The sequence below is a fragment of the Callorhinus ursinus genome, unplaced genomic scaffold (assembly GCF_003265705.2).
Source record: "Callorhinus ursinus isolate GAN/ISIS: 27379988/994484 unplaced genomic scaffold, GSC_fseal_2.0 scaffold1, whole genome shotgun sequence".
NCBI classification, from domain to species: domain Eukaryota; kingdom Metazoa; phylum Chordata; class Mammalia; order Carnivora; family Otariidae; genus Callorhinus; species Callorhinus ursinus.
Genome location: NW_027397063.1, coordinates 5,721,773 through 5,739,984, shown reverse-complemented (window position 1 = coordinate 5,739,984; position 18,212 = coordinate 5,721,773). Strand labels below are relative to the sequence as shown.

Genomic DNA, 18,212 nt, shown 5'->3' with positions numbered 1-18,212 from the left:
AAAAATCCAGTCAAGAAATGCACAAAAGACATGATAGACATTTCTCCAAAGAAGACATACAAATGACCAACAGACACATGAAAAAATGTTCAACATCACTCATCATCAGGGAAATACAAATCAAAACCACAATGAGATACCACCTCACACTAGTCAGAACAGCTAAAATTAACAAGTCAGGAAACAACAGATGTTTGGTGAGGATGCAGAGAAAAGAAGAGTATTTTCAACCGGAAAATACAATAAGCCCATATCTCAAAATATTAAGTGACCTGGGGTAGGCAACAGACACATCAAGAGTTGCAGACCCACATACATAAGAGTAAGAAGGGGTTCTGATTAATCCCTCACCCATCTGAGGTCAGAAGGGTTAAGGGACTCACTCAGGCTCACATAACAAAATAATGATAGATTCAGTCTAGAACCCAGATCTACTGAAACAAATCTGCTGTATGTCCTGCCAACTCAATTATTCCTTCCTGGGGGAAAAAAATCCATAAAATAAACATTAAACGCAGTATATGCATATATAATTTTGGGCCCCAACACAGTACAAAAGGCACATATAAATTAAAAACTGATACAAATTGAGCCCATCGGAAACTAATAAGCAAACCATAATAACTAGGTGCATGAAAAATGTCTTGGCTCAGCCCCAGACGAGCAAACAAGAGGCTCAGAGACCCGGACAGAAGGATGCAGTCAAGCCAGGACGGCTGAAGGCAGTCTGATTCACCAGCAGCCAGCATCCTCCCAAACAAATTACGAGGCTGGGCAAGACTGTAGGTAAGCCTGGGGGTGATGTGCGACAGAGTCATACATCCCCGAGGGGTCATGTTGGCACCCTGGCCAAAGAGAAGACTCCTCCAATTTCTCCCCAAGAAACGAAAAACGTCTCTACAGATGCTGCAAAATAGCATCTTTTCACTTGCATGTGAATATGAACTGCATCCCCGCGCACAATTGGCCAAGTGTCCACAACCGAGGCATCCATCAACAGATGAACAGGTGGACAAAATGGGGCCCACGGACAAATACTCAGCCAATAAGAAGAACGAAGTTCAGAAAAAGGCTACAAATGGATGAACCTTGAAAACAGTACACCAAATGATGACGTCAGACACAAAAGAACGACTGCATGATTCCACTTCTATGAAGTATCTAGAAGAGGCCGATTCAGAGAGACCGAAAGGAAACTAGAGGTTACCAAATGCTGGGGGGCAAGGGGGATGGGAAGTCACCATTTAATGGTTACAGCGCTGCCGTGAGAGTGATGAGTCTGGGACACAGATAGCAGTGATCTTTGTCCAACACAGTGCACGTCATTAACGACACTGAACCGAGACTTAAAAGTGGTCAAAATGGCAAATTTTATCGCATGTAGATTTTTACCATAGCTTTTTTGAAAGATTCAAAACAACACCGCATTTGCAGCCTGTTGGCTCAGGACCTCGTAGCTTTTCAAAATACTGCTGCTAAAAACAAAAGTAATCAAAACTTTAATCTAAGCACATTAGCCAGCTTTAAAATGTTCCTGTTCTCCCTGTCACATTACCGTGATCTTAATCACATACCTAAAAGAGCGATTTTCTCTGATTGTAAGAGATAAAATGGGATTGTCTAACCTATGAAATTAAATAATTTCCAATTATAAAGGTAAAACAAGGCGCACCTCTTCCCAGGCAAAGCTTTCACAGTATGCCAGGTGTCACACCTGTACGCAGCATCCTCACTGTACATCGGCTTCCCCCCAGTCTGTTCCCATCCCCAATTTCAAAGCAGACCAAGAAACCTGAAGGGTTGGATGTAAATCCAGCACCATTAAGAGTGAGAGAAATGCACCAAACTCAAGTTACCAGTTGAATACATGAAATGGCACACATTTTAACAACCACCTTTTACACACTTAACGGACCTGAACTGGCCAGGAATTCGTTTTCTAGTCATAAGCCTATCACCTAATCCTTGTAAAACCTCACTGTCTCATCTGTAAAGTGGGTTATAATGGTATTTCGCTTGTGACGCTACTCAGGGATGAATCACATTTCCTGAGCACTTCATGCAAATCACAGGGCTGAGGGCTGCTCATCCATTTTTGTGCCTGGTCCCCATGACAACTCAACAAAGTATGATAACTAGATCCATTTTACAGACGAAGAAACCGAGGCACCGAAAGGTTACTCGAACTGCCCAAAGCCACCTGACAGGTGGGAGTCAGGTCTGAAATTCCAACCTGGTCTCTTCTGAGCCTGGGACCACAGCCTTCCCTCATTTCATTGCTACATGTGGCCTACAGTCTTGGCAGCTTGTATGTGATTTTATTATTATCATCACCTTTAAAAGTCACAAGTTCTGGGCTCACAAAGTCAGAGAACTGGACCTGATTCCCACAGCCTGCACCTGCTTCTGGGGTACCTCACCCCCTCTCAAGGCCAAATGTAGCAGGCAAGCAACATATTTCAGGGTTTGTCATGAAGACCACGGCAGGTAATCATCCCTCCATCTGAGAAAGAAGATGAACAAGGTATCTAAGATGAGCAAGTTAAATTGGGCAACAGTCAAAGAATATGCATAATGTATGTGTAGGAATCTCGTAAATATATTCACTGGGCCCTTTTGCAGAACCAAGTTCCTCTGCAATAGGCAAGTTCAAGGTCTGGACTGAGATAATTAACCATTAGGTGGATATTTTATACTCAACTATTTACAGTGGTGGTTCACAATCAAAAGAAATACATAATGAACAGTATTTTGCTCACGCTCTCCCAGACTTCCCAGTAAAACATGGCAGGTGACTCACAGGATGACACACTGCTCTTGGCGAGGTACCAAGAGTTATACATGCCGACCAGTCGGTGAGGTGTAGGCCCTCCCAAGCAGGCTGACAAACTTCACTGGATCCTCTGAAACACCCAGGCTCAGCCTTCCACTCCCAGCCGTCTGGTTTCTGAGAAAAGGGAGTCCTCAACAATGGGTCGCAACGATGCCAACCCACCAAACAGAATCCTTGCTGAGGCCTGGCCATGACCAAGACAACCCATCTCTGACTTTCACTTTTCTTGCTCCAACAAATTCACACACCTTTCTTAGACTTGGGCTTATGATTCAGACTTGTGGTTCCTGCCAAAGCCCTGTATCCTAAGAGCCTTTGTTCTCTTCTCTGGTCACAGATCAACTCAGCCCATTGAGGAACAGCTGTAAACCCTTGCCCACAAAACTTTCCATTGGGCAAAAATTACTCAGGTTGTCTGGGTCTGAGGTCAGCAAGCTCCTGCAGGAACACCCCTCAGACAGCCCATCCCACCTCCCCAAAAGAGTCAAATATAGCTGTTAATGAACTGCCCATTTCCACAGTCTCATTCACACATACTGACCCACACACATAGATCCTACTGGCTCATTCAATCTCATTAACCAAAAACAATATTCTTGGCCTTTGGCATTAGCATGGGTTTTGGTTTTCATAAGGACTTGGTGCGCCAACTTGTGCTATTTGCTTCCACGGGAACTTATCTTTATTCTGCATATACACATGACCTTAGACTTGAGGTCTTTGTTCACTGTCCCCTTCTCAGTGAGGTCCTCTTAGCTGCTCCCACCACCGCTGCAGCACCACGACCTCTTTCTCTTGATACATTTCCTTTCTCACTTCCCTACGTTATTTTTTTCGCTTTAAAACACACACTAATCATTTTCCTATTTTACCATTTGGCTTATTTACTGTTTCTCTCCCTCACTAGAATCTAAGCCCCACATGGGCAAGGATTTTTTTTTTTTAAAGATTTTATTTATTTATTTGACAGAGAGAGAGAGAGAACGAGAGCAGGAACACAAGCAGGGGGAGTGGAAGAGGGAGAAGCAGGCTTCCTGCCGAGCAGGGAGCCCGATATGGGACTCAATCCCAGGACCCTGGGATCATGACCTGAGCCGAAGGCAGACGCTTAACGACTGAGCCACCCAGGCGCCCTGGGCAAGGATTTTGATCCATTCTTCCTCCAACTCTATCTTGAGTGCCTAGAAGAGAGCTTAGCACATGGTAGACCCACAACAAATATTTGTTGACTTAGATTGAATACACCCTCGTGATGATAACCAAGACCAGGAAGCATGATCAAAAACCAAGCGAGCCTGAGCTCGCTCCTGAAACCACAGAAATAAAGTCCTCTGAACCCCAAACAACAAGAAGAGAAATAGGGAACAAGGAGGGAAATACATATTTATTCCAATAATACACAAGTACTTGGGCTTTTCGACCTCTCCTATGAATTTACAAGAGCCAGCAATGCTAAATCTCAGAAATAGCATTTTGTTAACCAAAAGGGGGAAAGACCAGTCCTCTCTCTATACAGTCAACACCATGCATCCCACTCTCAGCTCACCACCTCCTACTTATCCAGACCAACCCCCTCAGACCTCAAGCCCACCAACCCCCTCCACCTTCCGGTGGCCCTCACAACCATGCTGCCTCACATTCCTCCCTGGTCTATCACTGAGTTCTCTTCCTTAACTTCCTGGCCCCTCTATCACTTGGTCACATCTATTTGGCAAAGATACCCACCCAGTTAGATCCAACAAACTGCCTGGTTGGCTCCTGCACCCAGACAGTTGAACAGTCCACTGGTCTTATCTTAAACTCACGACCACTAATGTCAAGTCTGCCCTAAATGAAACTGGCGATCTCATACCAAAGTTCCCAGTCCATTCACCCTTCGTGAAGTTCCTATCTACTCTTCTCATCCCAAATGCTAATCTCTCCTCACCTTTTTTCTCAGCTGATGATCTCTGGTCCCACCTCTCTGAGAAGACTGAAGCAATCGGATAGGACCACCACAACCTCCAAGCCTCTGTGTATTCACCAACAAGCATATACTGTACCCATACACGCTACCTCCTGCCTGTGACCACAGATAACTATCCACACCGCATCTAAAATCCATCCCTCCTCGTGGGACTAGACCCTAGGCACCCCCTCCCTGCACTCGAGGACAATATTCCAGCAACTCCCCTCTCTCTCCCCTATAGCATCAAATCCCCTTGCTCTCCTGGAGCATCCCCAGCAGTAGAAAGAGATGCCTTTTTTCCTCTAAATCCAAATCACCTCTCAACACCCCCACAGTTGCCACTATACTGTGAGCCATGATCTTCTCTCTCCTGGGCTAGAGCAAAACTCCTTAACAAGGCTCCCGGTTTACGGTCTGATCTCACCCCAGAAGCCAGCCCTCCCTTTGATGTGCAAATCAGATCACACTCCCCTCTGCTCAAATCAAGGGGTAAAAGCCAAACTCCCTGGAGGGACCTACAAAGCCTCACCTCCTGCTCCTTCTCCCCTCGCTCAAGCCACTTCAGCCACACTTGGCCTCTCTGATGTTCCCTGAACTTTCCAGACACACTCCCTCTTTCTGGAACATTCCAGATATGCAATTAGCTAATTCCTTTATCTTTAAGTCTTCATTCAAATGGTACCTTCTCATGACTGTACCCCTAACTGGCCCTACTTCCCCCCAAAACTGCCCCTCTCCCCAAAGCAGCTCTACCTTTCCTCTTTTTCTTTCTTTAAAGATTTTATTTATTTATTTGACAGAGAGAGACACAGCGAGAGAGGGAACACAAGCAGGGGGAGCGGGAGAGTTCGGAGAAGCAGGCTTCCCGCGGAGCAGGGAGCCCGATGCGGGGCTCGATCCCACGACCCCGGGATCATGACCTGAGCCGAAGGCAGACGCTTAACGACTGAGCCACCCAGGTGCCCCACTTTTCCTTTTTTTGATAGCACTTACCACCTTCTAGCATATTACAGCATTAAGTTAACTAATTAAAATGAAGGGCTATTAATAATTAAATAATTGTTTATTGGTAATGGTAATTCACAAAGACAAGGATCTTTTTGTCTCTTTTGTTCACTGAAGTATCCCAACTACCTAGGACAGACAATACCTAGCACACAGCAGGACCTAAAAGACCACCGAATGAATAAAATAGCATTTCCTTTTCAGACCCGTTGGCAGAATGAAGCATGGAAGGACAAAAATATGAAAAACAGAGAAGGAGAAAGTAAAAGACAGAGAGAAGACAGTGAGAAAGAAACATGCAGGAAAAAAAGAGAATCAGGCAGAAGAGACACAGGATGGCAATTTCCCCAAATGCACAAAAGACACCAATCCAGTTTCCAGAAGTCCTACAAACCCCAAACAGAAAAAATAAGAAGATACTTACACCTAGACATGTCATAGCAGAACTGGAAAAGCCAAAGAGAAGAACTGTAGAAGCAGCAAGAGGAAGACTAATGGCCTATGAAGACGCATCCCCTGGGCTGTCAGCTGACTTCCCAACAGAAACAAAAGGAGCCAGAAGAGGAGGAGCTGTTATCTCCCAAGTGTTCAAGGAAAATAACTGCCAACCCAGAATTCCATATTGAGTAGAAATAAAGACCACCTGGAACACAGATAAAATAATAACATCTTAGGAGATTTTAAGTGATATAAAAGAAAAAAAAGACATGCCATAACAATAACCTATATACCAGGCAGGCGTAAAAGGAGTTAAAATACTATAATGCCCTGTATTATCTGGGAAGGAAAAAGTACCAATTTATATAAGGCTTTGTAATCTAAGGTAACAGTGGGTAATCTTGGACCAAAAAAGAGATTTTAGCGGCACCTGGCTGGCTCGGCCAGAGGAATGTGTGACTCTTGATCTAGGGCTTGTGAGTTCGAGCCCCACATTGGGTGTAGATAGATGACTTAAAAATAAAATCTTTCAAAAAAAGAAAAAGAGATTTTATTTAAATAGGGCAGACATAAAGGCAAATAACTAATCTGACTACATTCAGACTGAAAATGTATTTATTTATTTATTTTAAAAATAATAATTTATTTAAAAAATAAATAAGAATGAAAGACAAGCCACACTGGGAGACCATATTTGCAACACACACAACCAACAAAGGCATATTACCCAGAATATGCTAAATACACACACACACACACACACACACACACACACACACAAAATCAATAAGACCAACTACCAAATAGAAAATGACAAGTGATTTGAAGAGGCAGGCCACAAGAAAGGATATTCCAAATGGCCAATAAACCTATGAAAAGGAGCTTAACACTATTGATTTTCAGGAAAATGTAAATTAAAAGCAAGAAACCCACTGATTACCAGAATAACTAGAATTCAGATGAGTGATGATGAGGTTTCCCTGAGGACCTGAACCAACAGGAACTCCCTTCTATTCCCAGGGAGAGTGTAACTGGATCAACTACCTTACCCATTAAAGATGAAGAATCAGCAATTCCACTCCTAGAGATACCTCATGAAACGCATGCACATGTGGTCCGGGGAAGATATCCCAAGACATTCTTTGCAGCCTTATGCACAATCGCCAAGCACTCGAACTCACCCAACTGTTCATCAGCCACAGAATGGCTACTGTATCAGTTACGGTCTATTCACACAATAAAACTGTATAAAAACGATATGGATAAATCAGAGCTACACACAAAAGACATGAATCTCATCTCTTAAAAAGGTGAGGAAATGAAGCCAGACCTAGAACACTAAACAAAAAATGTTTCCGTTCATGTAAGTTTCAAAAACAAGGAAAACTAAACAACAGCACTTAGAGATACACATTGGAGTCATAAAACTGTGAAGAAAAGCAAAAACACAATTCCATAAACATCAAGCCCAGTTGTTACCCTTAGGAGGTGGGAAGAGACTGTGACTGGGGATGGAAAGAGAGGTCTTCTGGGGGGCTGACAATGTCCCACTTCTTGAGCTGGTGATGACCGTGCTGCCCATTAGGCCGTAAAAGTTCAGTGTACTATTGTGGATGGGTTGGCGTATTTCACCAGTTAAGAAAAGTGAATAAAAGCACATGAAAACCATCTTAGGGAAAAATATTTCCCACCAAATATTAACTCCCCCTTCCCAAATAAGAAAGCCTCTTAATTTAGACTCTAGGTATAAAATCCCATATAAATAGCACTCTAGTAAATCTCTGTAAAATTCAACGAGTAAGACAGTTAATGACATATAAGATCAAATACTTGTTCTAAAGGAGATACTTAATTCATGAAGACATTCTCCTCCAACCCTTAACTAATAGTAGATCATATGGTTAAAGATTCAGGTGACTCTTCTTTAAGGAATATTGTCAGAGAGATCATTGATTAGATGGATAGGTAGGTAGACAGGTAGGTAGGTAGAGAGATAAAGTATGTATATATTTATGCACTTACATACCCAGACGTTTATATACACGTGTATGTGGCCTGCATAAGAAGAGACCCCTTGCTGTGACTTTATTTAAAAATGGAAGCAGCATTTAAGGGTGGGCTCAATGCACCCACCCTCTTCCCCACTTCTTTGGTGTCACTGGACTGGACAAGCTTTGGGATCTGATGCTTACAACCCAGGGGCACCAGAAAGGAAATGGGAAAGGTGTGGAGGTTGTCCCCACATTGAGCCCAAAGATTCAAGCCATCCACCCAATGCCATCTTTCTCCTCATGATGAATCATGGACCCATTACCTATGAATATGCTCTATTTTTATGTTTAAAGAAATGCCCATCTATCCCCTCTTGGGGCAGCGAGCACCCATCCGTCTTACCTGCACTCTGAGGCAGTGAATTGCTTTATTTTCTGATTAGTATGCACCCTCCATAGCAGGATAATCAAGTTCTCGGATGTCTTTTTTGCCTAAGACTGGTGGTGGGGACCTGTCCTTTCCTCCTTTAGTTGTGACTGCTTCTCTCTGAAGAGCATCGCCACGCTTTCTTCTCCACCAGCCCCAGCCACAAAGATGAGCATGATCCAGGCAAGGGAAATCACCAAACCTCAAGACCCTGGACGTAGTGATTGGTCAGAGGCCGTAAATGATCTATCATAGCCAATCAGAGAACTTTTAAACCTGAGAGTGTCAGCCTCAAGCTGTTGGCAGCATGTCTCCGCCAGGCTCAAGCCAGACTGAGAACTAATCTGATAGAGGAAAAAACAAAGATGAAAACCAGGAGAAGCCTGACGTGCTGACTTGTCTAGGTCCAACTGTCCCCTATATGCAGCTTGATCCTGTTCCTTCCAGGGATCAATTCATTTCCACTCTGGCCTTAAATCAACTGGGGTTTCTAACCCTTGCAACACAAGGTCTACACTAATAGGGCTGGGGTTTTTTTTCTGGGTTTTGTTTTGTTTGTTTGTTTGTTTGTTTCTGAATGGTCTTGCTGTTGACGTTGCTATTTTGCTGGGTAAAAAGCAAAGAGATGCCCCTGGGAACCACAGCACACCTCCCAATTCCATGTTTGTGAAAAAATACTTCGTGAGCCACTAAGCTTCCCACCTTTTTATTTCTTTTAAAACTGTACTTGATGTGCCTTCTCCCTGCCTACTTCTTTATATATTTCTTTATTTCACCCTTGTTTCCCCTCTTCTAAAATGCTGAACGACCCCATGGTGAATGTCTTAGATTGTTCTCTCTTCTGGGAGAATGCGGATCACCCCCAAATTAAGAAGGGACCAGAGAGCAGCGGCTGTAGATGCTTTTGCAGTATCCAGATCACGATTTTAGAATCCTTCCAAAAGAAAGCTCTCTGGTTTTGAGGAAACTCCAGGCTTGGGGCAACCAAAGGAAGTGCCTCTGAAACCACACAACATGCAATGCAACCACAGAAAGAAAGAAAAAAAGCCTCTTCCGGTGTATTTTCTGAAGCATTTTTCTTAAAGAGAGATCAGTGGTGTTCAATTTCAAGAAAGCAACGTTATGAGGAAATGCGTCCAGCACGACAGCTTCATGACACGTGCAACATCCACGGCCACAGAAATCCTTCCACTGACTTCACACGTCTCTCCTTTAACTTGATAAGGAAGACCATCATTTCAGCATTTTACACGAAGGTAAAGACGCATTCCTAGTTATACCAACCAATCACTCTCTTAAGTCCATGGTGATCCTCCCAGTACTGCCAGCTCCTAGAGACAAGATTAGAGGCCCCACCAAGGCACTGTTTTATATTTCCATGCGCCACAAAAAATTAAAAGTATCCCAGGTGGAGTGAATTTGTTAAGCAAAGTGCCATTTGAAAATAAAAGTGCTTGTGGAGAGTTCTCTCACAGCTTGATGAATGGGGCTCTGGTCCTCTCGATCTGAAATGGTGATTAAATGAGAAGTGTTTCAAAGGTTTCTGCTGAATACTCATCTGGTGGGCCTTGTAACCTGCCCCTGGAGGGGTGCTGGGGAGTGGAGGAAGCTGTTTTGAGAGTGAGAGAGTGGAACTGAGAAGATAATGGAGCATCAGCCATGGATGGAGAGGGAAGTACAGCTCAACCTACAGGCATTGTTGGTAGGAGTTCTGTATTCTCTCTAAACAAATCTGGAGCAGCTGACACCATCATGGCCAAAAACCAGAGATGGATGGATGAATGGATGGACAAATGGTTGGATGGATGGATGGATGGAGATATGGACGGACAGGTGGTTGGATGAATGGATGGATTGAGAAGAGAATGGTGACGGTCACAACTCAGTGGGTGTATGCTGATGGAGGGGACAGGAAGGAGGACGGGCAGAACACACCATAACTAAGTAACAGCATAGTGCAGAGTGAACAGATTTTTCGGTGAAGAGCCAGATAGTAAATATGTTAGGTATTGTGGGTATTATGGGCTGAAATGGGTCCTCCAAAATTCATATGCTGAAGTCCTAACTCTGAGTACCTCAGAATACGACCGTATATGGAGATGGGGTCTTTAAAGAAGTAATTAAGTTAAAATGAGCTCATCATATGGGTGAGCCCTAAATCCAATATGGCCGGTGTCCTTATCCAAAGAGAAGATTTGGACAGACACTTAGAGAGGGAAGAACACGTGTGGACACAGAAAGAAGATGGCCATCTGCCAGCTAAGAAGCAGCCTCAGAAGGAATCAACATCTTCATCTCAAACTTCCGACTTCCAGAATTGTGCGAAAATAAACTTATATCGTTTAAACCACCCTGTCTGTGGTCCTCTGTTACAGCAGTGGAGTAGATTCACACAGTGGACACTAGTCTCTCTGGGGATCGTCAACTGAGCCATTGTAACATAAAAGCGACATGGACGATATGGAAGCAAACAATATGGCCTTGTTCCAATAACCCTTTATTCTTGGACACTGGCATTTGAATTTCATATAACTTTCACATGTTATCATTTATTATACCTCTTATGATGTTTTTCCCCAACCATTTAAAAAATGTCAACTACAAGGGGCTCACAAAAACTGGAAGCAAGGAGAATTTGGTCATCAGACTGTAGCTTGAGGTTCCTGGATCCATTCTCCAAGCACTCAACTCAGGACAGTGACCAGAAAAGAATCTCTCCAGTAGATTCCAACAGAGCAGACATTCCTCTACTCTGTGTTCTCTATATACTTATCCTTCTGCCTTGATCACACACCATTCTCCATGTATGTGATTGCGAGTCTGTTTCATGCACTGGGCTGTGAGCACCTTAGGGGCAGGCTCGATGTCTCACATGTTCCTTTGTATCTAGCACTTCTCATAGTACCTGGAACGTAACAGGTACTCGATACCTATTCCCTGAATCGAGTCATAATCCCTGACACCACAGGATTCTGCTGTCCAAGCATGACACGTCCAAGCAATCCAGGAACAGAAACCCCAGCTACCAAGCCTCCCACTGTCTGATATCATAGCCATGAATATTATTCCCTTGGGATGCTTGACAAAGATCACAGAAAGCAAACTGCACCCATTATCCTGAAGCTGGATTTTGCCCTTTGTCAAAAGCAACTCTTAGTTTATCACACTAAACAAAGCAGAAAATACTTTATATTCTTGCCATGGCCTCCTGGATGTTACTTAATTTATGCATGTCCCAAATGAAAGGAAGCATGCTTCTCCATTAGCGAGGACCAAAAAAAACACATCACCCTTGACTCCCGAGTCTGGAGATCAATGTGCAAGGAACACATTCTAGCATTTTCCTTCCTCTCTCACCCATGCATCCATGTGGAGGGAAGCTCAATGTCATGTTCCAAATGAGCATTTTGTAGCTATACCCGGCACACAGTCTTCGTCTACAATATCGGCATGTTTCTCAGGAAGGCAGCGTCCATAACAGGATGTTGTCAAGGACTACTTTAAATACGTCATCGGGAATCTTAAATAGAAGTGTGTCAGGGATCAAATCTGTGTACGAAAGGAATACAAGAACCACAGGAAATGATGCCTGACTATTCAGATTTGAATAGACCCTAAAGTAAAGCTCCGGAGATGTCATCGGAGACAGGCAGGCAGGTAGCCAGGTAAGCAAGAAAGGAAGGACAGAAGAGCAGGAGGGAGGAGGGAGGAGGGAGGGGAGGGAGGACACCAAGGGTACAACTCAGGCTGCTTCGGCCCTTCCTCCCCGCCGCCCTGACCCATCCTGGCCCTTAGAGAGGTACTAGACAGTACTCTAGGGTTACAGATACTCAAGTATGAAGAGCAAGTGGGGCCCAAAACTTAGACACCACTTTTCTATTCAAGGTCCATCGGTCACTGCTAGATTTGAATCAAATTGCACTAAGACTTAGTTTCCTAGTCAACATAATGGAACTAGAAGTTCCTGGCAGGCAGCCCAAAATCACATAATGGCATTTCTTAATTCATCAGTTATCCATTTTAAATAGTATGTGTATTCTTTTTCTTTGTGAAGGCATTTCCATAGCAACTAAACCTGAATACCTCGGTATTCAATCCAAGCCTACCCGCCCAATGAATTTGGCAAGAATGGTCTCTTCTTACTAAAGGCACAATGTGGTTGCGAGGAGCCAGGAAAACCTGACAGGTCTCACGCATTCCTCTTAGGCTAACAGACAACCAAGACACATCCGCTTGCTTCCCCACAAAGGCAGCGACCTCCCATCACTCATCACATCACAGCCATAGATCAGCTCACCGTTCAGGTTATTTACACATTTATCCTTGTGTGCTGGTACTTTTGGCACCCTCATGGGCCACTGTATGACAATATTTTACTTCAAAGGGCATCGTCACATGAGTCATATTATCAATATAACTTTACTGGTCATTTGACTTCTCTAAACCGCTGCAGGGACCACAAATAGGATGCCCAAGGAACAAAATCAGACACTGAGTCCCAGTGAATTGATGTGTGAGATCCACAAAGAGCCGACCTATATATACATTTCTGCAGCAGGATCATCTTGGTCTACTGCATGCAAAGATTCCTATTAAAATAATTAATACTGAGGGGCACCTGGGTAGCTCAGTCATTAAGCGTCTGCCTTCGGCTCAGGTCATGATCCCAGGGTCCAGGGATGGAGCCTCGCATCAGGCTCCCTGCTCCGCGGGAGGCCTGCTTCTCCCTCTCCCTCTGCCTGCCACTCCCCCTGCCTGTGTTCCCTCTCTCACTGTGTCTCTCTCTCTCTCTGTCAAATAAATAAATAAAATCTTTAAAAATAATAATAATAATGTTGAAACACTTTACTCGAATTCAAACTTAATGGTGTCCCTTTAAAGGGACCTGACGGCAAGTTGACAAAAGAAATTCACCAGTTTTTTAACTTCCTGAAAGATTTTAAGGGAAAACATTTAAGACTGATATTAGTAACTCTCTACTTTGTTTCCTAGGCTCCATTCTTTAAAGACCGTTAACATTTCAAAATAATTGATCCTAAGCATTCCAAATAACCTTTCCTAAAATTCCAGGTGAATTGTTTCTGCAACGGGTTACTGTTTGGAGTTCCACAAATTCTTCATTTGAGCTAAGCCACACACACACCACGTTTAATTAGGGTGCCACAGTGGGCCTTGATTTCAAGTCCAAAATATCCCAATCCAGAATGATTTGGTAGGCTTTCCTGTTTGCTGCCAGGAGTTTGAAAAGCTAAAAATAGCAACCAGGTTTTTACATCACGAGGCAGCACACACCACTTCGGGAAAGCATCCAAGCTTCAAAAAGATCCATGAACAGATCCCCAAAGCCAGCTATAGGCTGACAACATCTTAGATCTGGTTATCCCCACTCTACTTTTATCTGCAAAGGCAAAAGGACATTAGGCACACATTTAACAGTATCATATTATCAGGAGAAAATCTTTGTAAAACAGAGACTTATACACTGTGCAGTTTCAGGAGGAGGAAAAAAAAAAGATGCTGAAATTCAAGTGTCTAGACTCCCGTACGCTATAAAACTAAAGATATTGAGTATATCACGTTTGAATAAATCCATAGAGATTCAATCAGCAAAATCCAGAATATGGGAGACTTTACAGGTCAGAGACTTAAGGCTCTTCAACAAATAAAGTAAAAGGGAAAAAAAGAGAGGATAATGGGGAACCTATTGATTATGTAACACTTAAAGAAACATATCTATCAGTTGCAACATGTGAGTGTTCTTTGGATCAAGACTCAAAAAGATAAGCTGTTAAAAAAACTGTAAGACAAGAGGGTAAATTTGAAAACTGACTGGGTATTTTATAATATTAAGGAGTTACGGTCAATTTTTTTTTATGTTCTTACCTTTTCATGACATATACTGATATATTTATAGTTGAGATAATAGAGTGTCTGGGATTTGCATCAAAACAATCTAGGGTGTGTGTGTGTGTGTGTGTGTGTGTGTGTGTGTGTGTGTGTGTGTGTTGGTTGTAGATAAAAGCAGATTGGCCATGGGTTGATAATCACTGAAGCAAGGGAATGGGTATATAAGAGTTTGTATGAAGGTTCACTATATTATTCTTGGCACTTGTAAATATTTGAAATTATCCATAATAAAAAGGTTCTTAAAAATTGGTATGTACAAGAAATACTGTGGTCTATATGCCCAGAAAAGGCCTCAGGGTGGCCTCAGGGTGGCCTCAGGGTGTGTGTGGCCTGCAGACGTATTTTGTTTGGATGGTGGGACTGCTTTAAAAAAATGTTGTGTTTTTTTTTTCCTTTTTGATCCAACACTTAAAAATAAGAAGATTTCACATAAAAATCAGGATTTCCAACTTCTCTTGAAAAGTAGAAAGGTCTGGCAATGCTGGACCATAGCAACAAGCCCCGGAGTATGGCCTGCCACCACCCTTTGCCTCCCTGGCACTCATTCACGGACATGGCCCCCCTGGTCTGTGATCATCTGAGTTTGGCCCCCAGTGGACAGGGCTCCTCAGAGCAGTAAGCGAGTGCCAACACGAGAGCCAGAGTCTCCGGAATTAACATGTTCCACTATCAGCCCAAACCACTAGAGCTTTGTTTTCTGAACAGTAACCAAAAGTTCCTCAAGACAAGCACTTGGACAGTTTTAGTTTATATTACACAAAGCAGTGATTGGAAACACATGGAGAGTGAAGACGCTGCAAAAGAAAACTCTAGAGTTCTTGTAGCTGATTTGGCTTGGGACCTCTGGCCAGCTCTGCTGCCTTTCCTAATCATAGGCAACAGGACTGACTTCTGTCCTACCCCAAACTCCCAGTGTGCAGACAGGAAGGAGCTGAGAGGTCTTTTAGTTCCTCGCCTGCCCCCTCATCTTACAGCTGAGGGTCAGGCCAATGGAAGTTGGGTAACTCGTCTACCCATTTTCCAGGGTTCAAAAGAGGAAGGGATGGGGGTGAAAACGTAGCGTGAGACCTGCTCCAGATACTGGACAACAACCTGCTCCTGCGTGTTTTTTGTCCCTGTAAAATACCTTTCTAGTACAATGTTTCTCTGGAAAGATAGGCTTTGAACCTGGAATAGAACCTTGAAGCACCTGGGTTCTAACATTCCTGTTGAACCGACCACTCTATGTGGAAAGACTGTTCGCAAGATCTCCAAACACCTGACCAACGTTCCTCACTTGTACACACAGTTGTCTTCTCATCATACAACAAAACAAATAAGGTCAGTCCTTCTAACTCCTCAGGTTCTCTGAAGACTTGGATGCTAGGTTCTCTATATAACAGCTCTCAGATTCATTACTCCTTGGACCCAGCTCCACCAAGCTGAGTCAAAGGAAGTTCTCAGAGTCCTACAGTGACTGCCATATTCTCAAATCCAGCCCTCTGTGACCTTGGGTACTTCGCAAAGTGAACTGACCCAGATAACAACACTCTATTGTTGACATTTAATTAATTCAGTGCAGACACGTCAAAAGAAGAAAAAACAACCCAGGGCAATATATGAGATATGACTGTGGCATACAAGTCGTACCCCCAACGCTCCAGCAGGGAGCTCCTGTCATCCTCTGGTGACACCTCACATGCTGGAGCACCTCCTTCGCTTTCTCATAACTTCCACGTACCTGAAGTTAGCAACACTTTTCTCCCATCCAAGGTCTAGAAGGCACCACAGCAATTCCTGGCTGGGGTTCCTCAGCTTCCTCAGCATCTGGACATGAAAAAAGCCTTTAGGACCAATCATCAGTGGTTATACTACATTTGTCTGATAAAGGCACAGGTCAGGACTCCTCCTTGACTCCTCACCGTTGGGAGGTGACAAGGTTTGAAGTGAATCCCCAGTAGGAAACATGGAGGCTTTGAGGCTTTACAGGAACATCTATGGCCAACCCCCGCTCAGCCAGAACCTGAGAACCATTGAGCGCTGCGGAAAACAGCCACGGGAACCCGGCTGGCAAGGGAGGACAAAAGTCTAAACGGGAACAGCTGCCACAGATGAAGGGGAGGGGCCTGCGAGGCGAGGTAGCTAGAGACACCACCACAAACCCAGATGACATGGTATAAACCAACCTTTATTCTGTTCATACAATAATATTTCTTGGGCACCTAACATGGGACAGGTACTATGCCGAACACCGAGGATACAGTAAGGAGCAGAAGAGAACAAGGAGAAGACACACACAGAGAAGCAGGATGGTGTTGGGATTCTGTTGCTGTTGTTTTGAAAGGGAGAAGTGGGGATGTGAAGAGTAACCTCATTCAGAGAGACGTTAGGTTGGAGGGGAAGTCTAACGGGCAGAAGAAACTTGGGATGATTCAAGAAAATGACCCGATGTAGATATTCCTCTACGTAAATGTGCCTACCACTCTCCTGTCTTTTAAAAATAAAAGCCCCGGGGCGCCTGGGTGGCTCAGTCAGTTAAGCGGCTGACTCCTGAGTTCCGCTGAGGTCATGATCTCAGGGTCGTGAGATCGAGCCCCATATCGGGCTCTGCTCTGAGTGTGGAGTCCGCTTGGGATTCTCTCTCTCCCTCTGCCCCTCCCCCTGCTCACACGCATGAGCTTGCTCTCCCTAAAATAACTAAATAAATCTTTTTAAAAAAATAAACAAATAAAATAAAATAAAAGCCCCTTCTTTGGTCCTACAACCCCTCTAGTTATTGCTCGTCCCCTGCCCCCTGAACATCACAGTCATAGAAGCAACAGCTCCTTCTAGATGCTTTTGCTCTTCTCACTAGTGCATAATCCCAGCCAAAATCACCAGACACCACCCCAATGATCACTCTGAAAAGTCCACCTTCCTCAATATCTGCATGGCACCTGAAACCAATAGCCACGCCCTTCCTTCAGGGAAAGCCTCTTCATTGGAACTCTGTAGCAATTACTAGAAATTTCATGTGAGCTTCGCGCCCGATACAATCAGTGCTTGGCACATTGGAAGAACATCAACACTGGATATAGAATCCATTCCTCCAGAAATGCATAGTGAGTGGTCAGTCGGCACAGTTGGCTGTCACAAATCATACACTGGGTGCTGATAAGAAGATGGGAAATGAATGCTGCATAGACAATGAAAATTATGTCCACTACCAGGGTCTACGTTTTCTCTCCTATAGCTGGGACCACTTCTTCTCAAACTCCGCTTAGCTCCCTTTCTTTGTGCCACCTTGGACACCTGTGTACTGAATATTCCCTGTGCATGCCCACTGAGCCCTCTCCTTTTACTACACTGATACCTTCTAAGTACCTTCTGCAACGTCACATGCACACCCTATTCCTCACTCAGAACCAAGGAGTCTGATATACCCCTTAAACTGACTAGAATTCAGGGTAGAAAAAGGGATGGATCAAAATGGAGAATAGAGGGGCACCTGGCGGTCCGGCTGGTAGAGCCTGCAACTCTTGATCTCCAGGTCATGAGTTCATGCCCCATGTTGGGTGTAGAGATTACTTAAATAAAAAAAAACTTTTTTTAAAAAATGAGAGTAGGAAGCTAAGCAGTGGAGCCTACTTAAGAAAAGAAAGAAAAGAAAAGAAAAGAAAAGAAAAGAAAAGAAAAGAAAAGAAA

General features: G+C 43.8%; 1 protein-coding gene across 5 annotated transcripts in view; it reads right to left on the bottom strand.

Annotated features, from left to right (window-relative positions):
* The window catches only part of TIAM1 (TIAM Rac1 associated GEF 1), a 370,474-nt gene that overhangs the window by 199,641 nt on the left and 152,621 nt on the right, over positions 1–18,212 (bottom strand). For 3 of the 5 annotated variants that reach the window (XM_073891280.1, XM_073891258.1, XM_073891273.1), the window contains exon 3: positions 16,270–16,355. The exons of 1 other annotated variant lie outside the window; for it this stretch is intronic. The gene's annotated coding sequence lies outside the window, so the exon portion shown is untranslated. Of the gene's footprint in view, positions 1–6,210; positions 6,402–16,269; positions 16,356–18,212 lie in introns of those variants that run through there. One more of the 5 variants, XM_073891261.1, reaches the window with a different exon arrangement.